The sequence below is a fragment of the Triticum aestivum genome, chromosome 3D (genome assembly GCF_018294505.1).
Source record: "Triticum aestivum cultivar Chinese Spring chromosome 3D, IWGSC CS RefSeq v2.1, whole genome shotgun sequence".
Lineage (NCBI taxonomy): Eukaryota > Viridiplantae > Streptophyta > Magnoliopsida > Poales > Poaceae > Triticum > Triticum aestivum.
Window position 1 is genome coordinate 225,309,613 of NC_057802.1, and position 9,011 is coordinate 225,318,623.

Genomic DNA, 9,011 nt, shown 5'->3' on the forward strand with positions numbered 1-9,011 from the left:
TGCAAACATCTATTAGTCATCGAAACAAAGTACTACGCATGCTCCTAGGGGGATACATTGGTAGGAAAAGACCATCGCTCGTCCCCGGCCGTCACTCATAAGGAAGACAATCAATAAATAAATCATGCTCTGACTTCATCACATCACTGTTCACCATACGTGCATGCTACGGGACTCACAAACTTTAACACATCTATTTCTCAAATTCACAACTACTCACTAGCATGACTTTAATATCACCATCTTCATATCTCAAAACAATCATAAGGAATTAAACTTCTCATAGTATTCAATAAACTTTATATGAAAGTTTTTACTATATCCCTCTTCGATGCCTATCATATTAGGACTAAATTGATAACCAAAGCAAATTACCATGCTGTTTTAAAGACTCTCAAAATAATATAAGTGAAGTGCGAGAATTCATCAATTTCTATAAAATAAAACCCACCGCTGTGCTCAAAAGATATAAGTGAAGCACTAGAGAAAATTTTCCTAGCTCAAAAGATATAAGTGAAGAACATAGAGTATTCTAATAAATCAAGATTCATGTGTGTCTCCCTCAAAAGGTGCGTACAGCAAGGATTATTGTGGCAAACTAAAAAGCAAAGACTCAAATCATACAAGACGCTCCAAGCAAAACACATATCATGTGGTGAATAAAAATATAGCCTCAAGTAAAGTTACCGATAGACGAAGACGAAAGAGGGGATGCCTTCCAGGGCATCCCCAGGCTTAGGCTCTTGGTTTTCCTTGAATATGACCTTGGGGTGCCTTGGGCATCCTTAAGCTTAGGCTCTTGCCACTCCTTATTCCATATTCCATCAAATCCTTACCGAAAACTTGAAAACTTCACAATACAAAACTCAACAGAAAATCTCGTAAGCTCCGTTAGTATAAGAAAATAAATCACCACTTTTGGTACTATTGTGAACTCAATCTTTATTTATATTGGTGTAATATCTACTGTATTACAAATTTTCCATGGTTCATACCCCCCGATACTAGCCATAGATGTATCAAAATAAGAAAACTACATGCGACAAACAGAACATGTCAAAAACAGAACAGTCTATAGTAATCTAGATAGTTCGCACACTTCTCTAACTCCAAAAATCCTGAAAAATTAGGAAGACCTAAGAAATTTTTATATCAATCTCATGTAGAAAATTCAGAATTTTTCGACGCTGCTGTGATTTGTAAAAATTTTAGGACTGAGCGCATAATTTCTGTTTTTTCATGAAGATCATATCAACTATTACCGTAAGCTATCCCAAAGGTCTTGGCACAAACACTAACTAAAACACAAAACCACATCTAACCAGAGGCTAGATGAATTATTTAATGCAAAACAGAACATAAAAAGAAAAAACAACAATAAAGTTGGGTTGCCTCCCAACAAGCGCTATTGTTTAACGCCCTTAGCTAGGCATAAAACACGAATAGATCTAGGTATTATCGTCTTTGGAATGCAATCCATAGGTGGCTCTCTTAATAGATACATAAGGAAATTTAATTTTCTTTCTTGGAAAGTGTTCCATGCCTTTCCTTAACAGAAATTGAAATCTAATATTTTTGTCGGATCACGGGTTCCGCAGACCCTTGAGAGGTATGAACTCTGGGTGTGTGCGAAGATCTCGTCCTCCCCTGTCTGCACGCTCATGGATCTCACGGCCTAGCTCGATGAACTGAATGGAAAAGAGACACGGTAGTTTACCCAGGTTCGGGCCACCTTGCGGTGTAAGACCCTACTCCTGCTTTGTGGTGGATTGGCCTCGACGGGCTGAGGATGGACTAGTACAGTGGGAGAACAACCTCGGGAGGAGAGGTATTCGTGTGCTTGATGAGCTGTTGAGTGAGAGGATGATCTGAATGATCCGTCATCTTCTACGGTGGTGGCTAGGTTCTATTTATAGTGGCCTTGGTCCTCTTCCCAATTGTAGGCGGGAAGGGATCTCACAACGGCCAAATTCGAAGGGGGACAACTAGTACAAGCTATCCTGAAAAAGTAGTCTTTGACTGCAAAAGCCTCTGGTCATGACATCGTGGTGCGGTTGGTGATGACCTCCGTCCTGCCGTCCTGGCGGTCTTGGTCTTGTTGCACCGGAATGGAAACATGTCGCTGATTCATCGGAACTCCGCGCCTGCGCTTGCCTCCTTAGCACCAAAGAGGAAACTGGTACACTGCGCCCACTGGCGCCCGCCTGGCTTTGGTCGTCATGGCTCACATCATCTGAACCTCACGAGGTGAGCCTTGCATAGAGATCTCTGCTCCTTGGGAGTCAGCCTGAGGAGGCCGCCCCTCGAGGAGGTCTTGGTGTCGTCCCCCTCGCGAGGCTTGGCCCCTCGCGAGGGACTTGAGTGGTTGATGTTGAAGCTGGGCCGTCCCAGGCTGTTGATGGAGCCATGTCGTGGGCCGCAGGCAGCCAAGTCTAGGTACCCCCGTTCCCAGGACGCCGACAGTAGCCCCCAGGCCCAAGGCGCACTCGAACTTGGCTTTGGGGCGAAGCCAAAGGGCAAGTGCGGAGTGATGCGGGCCCTAACCGTCTATGGCCTCGGTCATCGCGTGGCGATTGATCGGACGTGTGCGTCTCTGCTTCCCCACGCTGCCTCGGCAACCGTTCAACTTGACGAGACCCTACTGCATATAGAGAGAAACCATCATTGCGTGCAATCGTGGATGCTGGCGGTTGGCCTCCTTCCGGCTATAAATGAGGAGAGGGGCGGAGCCCCTCTTTCTCATTTCTATCTTCTCGCCACCCACTCCTTCTTCCTTGCTGCAGCACCCATGGCGCCGACTAGGAGGTTCTCCACAGCGGAGAAAGGGAAAACACCCCGTGAGGAGCAGGGGCCGCTCCCACCGAAGTAGAGGCTCAGCCGCCCCCACGATGCCGGCGAGAGGCTGGAGGTGATGCGTCCTTGGTACGAGCAGCCTCTGCCTAGCTTACCGCTCCCTTTGTATGCTCGCGCGCAAGGCTCCGGAGAGGGCAGCAAGGCCCAACGCCACGCGGGCCATGGCCATGGCGGCCAGGTTGAGGCTACGCGGGGCACCGGCCCACGGACCCACGCCGAAGGCTGCTCGCGCGAGTTCGTGGTGTGGACGGCGATGCCACCGCGCACGTGGATACATTTCCTGCAGTTCTACGATGAGGAGATGCCGCCAAGAGGGCCACTCGAGCTGTGGCTGCAGCACGTCGGGTGCTGCAATCTGGCCATGGGGGCGGAGGTCGAGGTCGTCCCCCCGGGCCAAATCTTCATGACCCGAGGATGGGGCGAGGTCGCCCGTGCCGCGCGGAGGGGGCCCTCGCCATCCACTTTGAGTACGTCGGCGCCTCCATGTTGTTCTTCAAGGTCTTTGACGAGGAAGGCCGCCGCCTGGACTACTGCCCCGGTGGAAGCAGCCTGCGTTGTGCGGCTGCGGGCGTCGAGCCCGCCTCCGGTCCTGCCGACAGCTCCTCAAGCTGCAGCGACGACTCCTGGGTGTCCTGTGACTCTCCAGAGCCTAGCGATTCTCCGGAGCCGAGTGACGACAGCTACATGGCACCGAGCTCTCGCCGTGCCCTGAGCGCGGCAGCGGCGTCCGCTCGGCGTCATCAGTAATGCCCAGCAGCCGAGGCTCCTTGAAGCTTCCTTCTTTTGTTTCCCTGCGATGAATCGAGGCAAACCCCATGGGGGTATGTAAAGAACTTGTAATACTTTTTCTCCGATGTTTACTACCTCTAGTATAATATTGCACCTCTATGTCTTTCTTCGGCATTGTTCCCCCTTTTCGTTCTCGCGGTAGCTTAGCGCTCTACGCCGGTAGGCCCCAGTCCCCAAGCAGGCTTCGGCCGTCCCTGGTATGCCAGGTCGCAATGCCGTGGTCTAGGCCAGGAGGTGAGCGGCCCAAGGTCCGGTAAGAGCTCCTGAGACGCGTTGCTCAAAAGGTCCCCTTTCGCATGCAAGAACCTCCCTAAAGCCGAAAAGGAAAGCGGCATTGCCGGAGCGAGATTGCGGGAGTCAAGAATTCCGGGCAGCGTGTTTACGCTGACACGTATAGGTGACTTATCTTAATGAGCCTGAGGTGATTCCTTTGCGCGGCGCTTGATTGTGCTTTAGCGGTGATGCTACCAGGTACGGCTCATGCCGGCCCGCCCTTTCCTTGCTCATCTAAATGCTCTACGTCCTCAGGTCCCGACCCTCGAGCGAGGCTCCGCCATCGCTGGTATGCCAGGTCGCGATGCCGTGGTCAAGTCCAGGGGGTGAGGGGTGGAGAGTCAGTATGGGCTCCTGAGACGCGATGCTCAGGAGCCCCCCCCCCATAACGTGCAAGCGAAGTGCGTAAAAATGGGATGGCCGGCGTGTCGGATTTCGGGTTCCAGCAAAACCCTTGAGGTTCGAACACTAGGGTGCGCATGAAGATCTCTCCTCCCTATAGCTCGCATGCATCATGATCTCACGGCCTAGCTCAACGAACCCAAAGAACAAGGGGACACAAGATTTATACGGGTTTGGGCCACCATTGTGGTGTAATACGCTACTCCAGTGTGGTGTGGTGGATTGCCTCTTGGGCTGAGGATGAACAGTACAAGGGAAGAACAGCCTCCTGAGGAGAGGTGTTCTTGTGCTTGGTGAGGTTGTGTGGGTGAGGATGGTCTACTCCAAGATGAGTTGCCTCCAATGGTGATGGCTAGTCCTATTTATAGAGGCCCTCGTCCTCTTCCCAAATATTGAGCGGGAAGGGATGCCACAATGGCCAGTTTAAAAGGGGACAACTAGTACAAGCTATCCTGACTAAAGGTGGTCTTCGCCTACCAAAGGCTCTGGTGGTGACGCCGTCTCGAGCTCCAAGGTGACCTCCATCTTGCCGTCCTGGTGGTCTTGGTCTCGTTGCACCGATATGGAAACCTTTGCCTGATGCCTCGGGAGTCCTCGCCTGCGCTTGCCTCTTTAGCACCAAAGAGGAAATGAGGACATTGTGCGCACTGGTGCCCTCCTGGCGCCCGCCTGGCGTTGGTCGTCATGGCTTACGTCATAGGAACCTCGCGAGGTTCCCCTTGCCTTGATCTCTCCGCCCCTCGCGAGCCAGCCTGACGAGGCTGCCCCCGAGGAGGTCTTGCGTCGTCCGCCTCGCGAGGCTTGGCCCCTCGCGATGGTCTTGATGGTTTGCTAGTGAAGAGGGGCTGTACGGGGCCGCTGGTGGAGCCACACCGTGGGCCGCTGGTAGGCAAGTCTGGGGACCCCCATTCCCAGAACTCCTATAGTAGCCCCCGAGCCCAGGGCGCGCTCGGACTTGGTTTCGAGGCTAAGCCAAAGGGCAAGTGCGGAGCGCCGCGGGCCCCAACAGCCTCCGGCCTTGCTTGACGCGTAGCGATTGATCGGACATGGGCGTCTCTGTTTCCCCACGTTGCCTCACCAATCGCCAACGACGTCTCAAGATTCAGAGGGAGAGTTATGTCATTGATTATATCACAAAGCCAAAGGTCTATGGGGAGGAGGATCATTACGGTTGGACTATGTACGAGGAAGAAGACTTTGACATGGAGAAAACTAGGGATGACAACTCCGAGGAAGATGAAGATCCGTACCTCAACCCGGGGATATGCATGTGGAGTTCAAGAATTTAAGCCTTCCTAAGGTCCAATCTATTCCACCTCGTTTTCTGCAGGACAACAAGGCGGCTTTATGCAAAAAGATACTAAAGCTTGAGCTCGATAATGATGATCTAAGGGAGGAAAATTTTAGCCTCAGACGCAAGCTGGAGAAGAAGAATGCTACAACCCCATCATCATCACCTCCAAAGAAGGAGACTTGAGTACATAGGTATGGGCACTTCCCTTGGCTTGTGCCAAGCTTGGGGGAGGTGCCCCGGTACTGTCGGTGCAACAAACCTTGGCATGTGTTGCTTGCTACCTCTTGAGCTTGCGTTGGTTTTTCCCTTGAAGAGGAAAGGGTGATGCAGCAAACTAGAGTAAGTATTACCCTCAGTTTTGAGAACCAAGGTATAAATCCAGTAGGAGACAACACACAAGCCACCAAATACCTGCACAAACTAACACCAACTTTCACCCATTGCGATAAAGGGGTTGTCAATCCCTTCACGGTTATTTTCAAAGTGAGATCTGATATAGATGGATAAACGGTAAAGTAATATTTTTGGTATTCTTGGTCTATGGAACGAAAAGAAAAAGATCGCAAAGAAAGTAAATAGGAAACTAAAATTGTAGATCGGAAACTTATATGATGGAAAGTAGACCCGGGGCCCATAGTTTTCACTAGGGGCTTCTCTCAAGATAGTAAATATTATGGTGGGTGAACAAATTACTGCCAAGCAATTGATAGAAAAGCGCAAAGTTATGAAGATATCTAAGGCAATGATCACGAATTTAGGCATCACGTCTGTATCAAGTAGACCGACTCCTGCCTGCATCTACTACTATTACTCCACACATCGACCGACTCCTGCCTGCATCTAGAGTATTAAGTTCATAGAACAGAGTAACACATTAAGTAAGATGACAGGATGTAGCGGGATAAACTGAAGCAATATCATGAAAACCCCATCTTGTTATCTTCGATGGCAACAATACAATACATGTCAGTTCCCCTTCTGTCACTAGGATCGAGCACCGCAAGATTGAACCCAAAGCTAAGAATTCTCCCATTGCAAGAAAAACCAATCTAGTTGGCCAAACCAAATCGATAGTTTGAAGAGACTTGCAAAGATATCAAATCATGCATATATGAATTCAGAGGAGATTCAAATAGTATTCATAGATAAGCTGATCATAAAGCCACAATTCATCGGATCTCGGCAAACACACCGCAAAAAGGTATTACATCGAATAGATCTCCAAGAACCTCGAGGAGAAGTTTGTATTGAGAATCAAAGAGAGAGAAGAAGACATCTAGCTACTAGGTATTGATCCGTAGGTCTATGGTAAACTACTCATGCTTCATTGAAGAGGCAATGGTGTTGATGTAGAAGCCCTCCGTGATCGAATCCCCCTCCGGCAAGACGCCGAAAAAGGCCCCTAGATGGGATCTCACGGCTACAGAAGGTTGCGGCGCCGAAAAAGTGGTTTCGTGGCTTTCCTGGAAGGTTTTGGGATATTTCAGAATATATAGGCGGAAGAAATAGGTTGGTGGAGTCAGGAGGGGCCCACAAGAGTTGGGGCACGCCCTACCCCCCTGGGCGTGCCTCCCGACCTTGTGGCCGCCTCATGGCTTTCCTGACGTGCACTCCAAGCCCTGTGGATGTCTTCTGGTCCAAGAAAAATCATCGCGAAAGGTTCATTCTGTTTGGTATTCCTTTTCCGCGAAACTCTAAAACAAGGAAAAAACAGGAACTGGCACTGGGCTCTAGGTTAATAGGTTAGTCCCAAAAATCATATAAAATAGCATATTAATGCATATAAAACTTCCAAAACAGATAATATAATAGCATGGAACAATCAAAAATTATAGATACGTTGGAGACGTATCAAGCATCCCCAAGCTTAATTCCTGCTCGTGCTCGAGTAGGTAAATGATAAAAATAGAATTTTTGATGTGGAATGCTACCTAACATATTTGTCCATGTAATTCTCTTTATTGTGGCCCGAATGTTCAGATCCATATGATTCAAAACAAAAGTTTAATATTGACATAAAAACCATAATACTTCAAGAATACTAACGAAATAATTATGTCTTCTCAAAATATCATGGCCAAAGAAAGCTTATCCCTACAAAATCATATAGTCTGGATATGCTCCATCTTCGTCACACAAAATATTTAAATCATGCAAAACCCCGATGACAAGCCAAGCAATTGTTTCATACTTTTAAAGTTCTCAAACTTTTTCAACTTTCACACAATACAAGAGCATCAGCCATGGACATAGCACTATAGATGGTATAGACGGTTGTTATGGAGAAGACAAAAAGAAGGAGATAGTCTCACATCAACTGGGCGTATCAACGGGCTATGGAGATACCCATCAATAGATATCAATGTGAGTGAGTAGGGATTGTCATGCAACGGATGCACTAGAGCTATAAGTTTATGAAAGCTCAAAACAAAAACTAAGTGGGTGTGCATCCAACTCGCTTGCTCACGAAGACCTAGGGCAATTTGAGGAAGCACATTATTGGAATATACAAGCCAGGTTCTATAATGAAAATTCCCACTAGTATATGAAAGTGATATCATAGGAGACTCTATATCATGAAGATCATGGTGCTACTTTGAAGCACAAGTGTGGTAAAAGGATAGTAACATTGCCCCTTCTCTCTTTTCTCCCATTTTTTCTTTTTTTATTTCGGCCTTCTCTCATTTTTTGGGCCTCTTTTTTTCTTCCGGAGTCTCATGCCGACTTGTGGGGGAATCATAGTCTCCATCATCCTTTCCTCACATGGGACAATGCTCTAATAATGAAGATCATCACACTTTTATTTACTTACAACTCGATACTTAGAACAAAATATGACTCTATATGAATGCCTCCGGCAGTGTGCCGGGATGTGCAATAAATCAAGTGACATGTATCAAAGAATTATGAACAGTGGATTTTCCACAAATATGATGTCAACTACATGATCATGCAAAGCATTATGACAATAGTGGAATGTGTCCTATAGACGGAATGGTGGAAAGTTGCATGGCAATATATCTCGGAATGGCTATGGAAATGCCATAATAGGTAGGTATGTTGGCTGTTTGGAGGAAGGTATATGGTGGGTTCGTGGTACCGCGAAAGTTGCGCGGTACTAGAGAGGCTAGCAATGGCGGAATGGTGAGAGTGCGTATAATCCATGGACTCAACATTAGTCATAAAGAACTCACATACTTATTGCAAAAATCTATTAGTCATCGAAACAAAGTACTACACGCATGCTCCTAGGGGGATACGTTGGTAGGAAAAGACCATCGCTCGTCCCCGGCCGCCACTCATAAGGAAGACAATCAATAAATAAATCATGTTGGGACTTCATCACATCACTGTTCACCATACGTGCATGCTACCGGACTCACAAACTTTAACACATGTA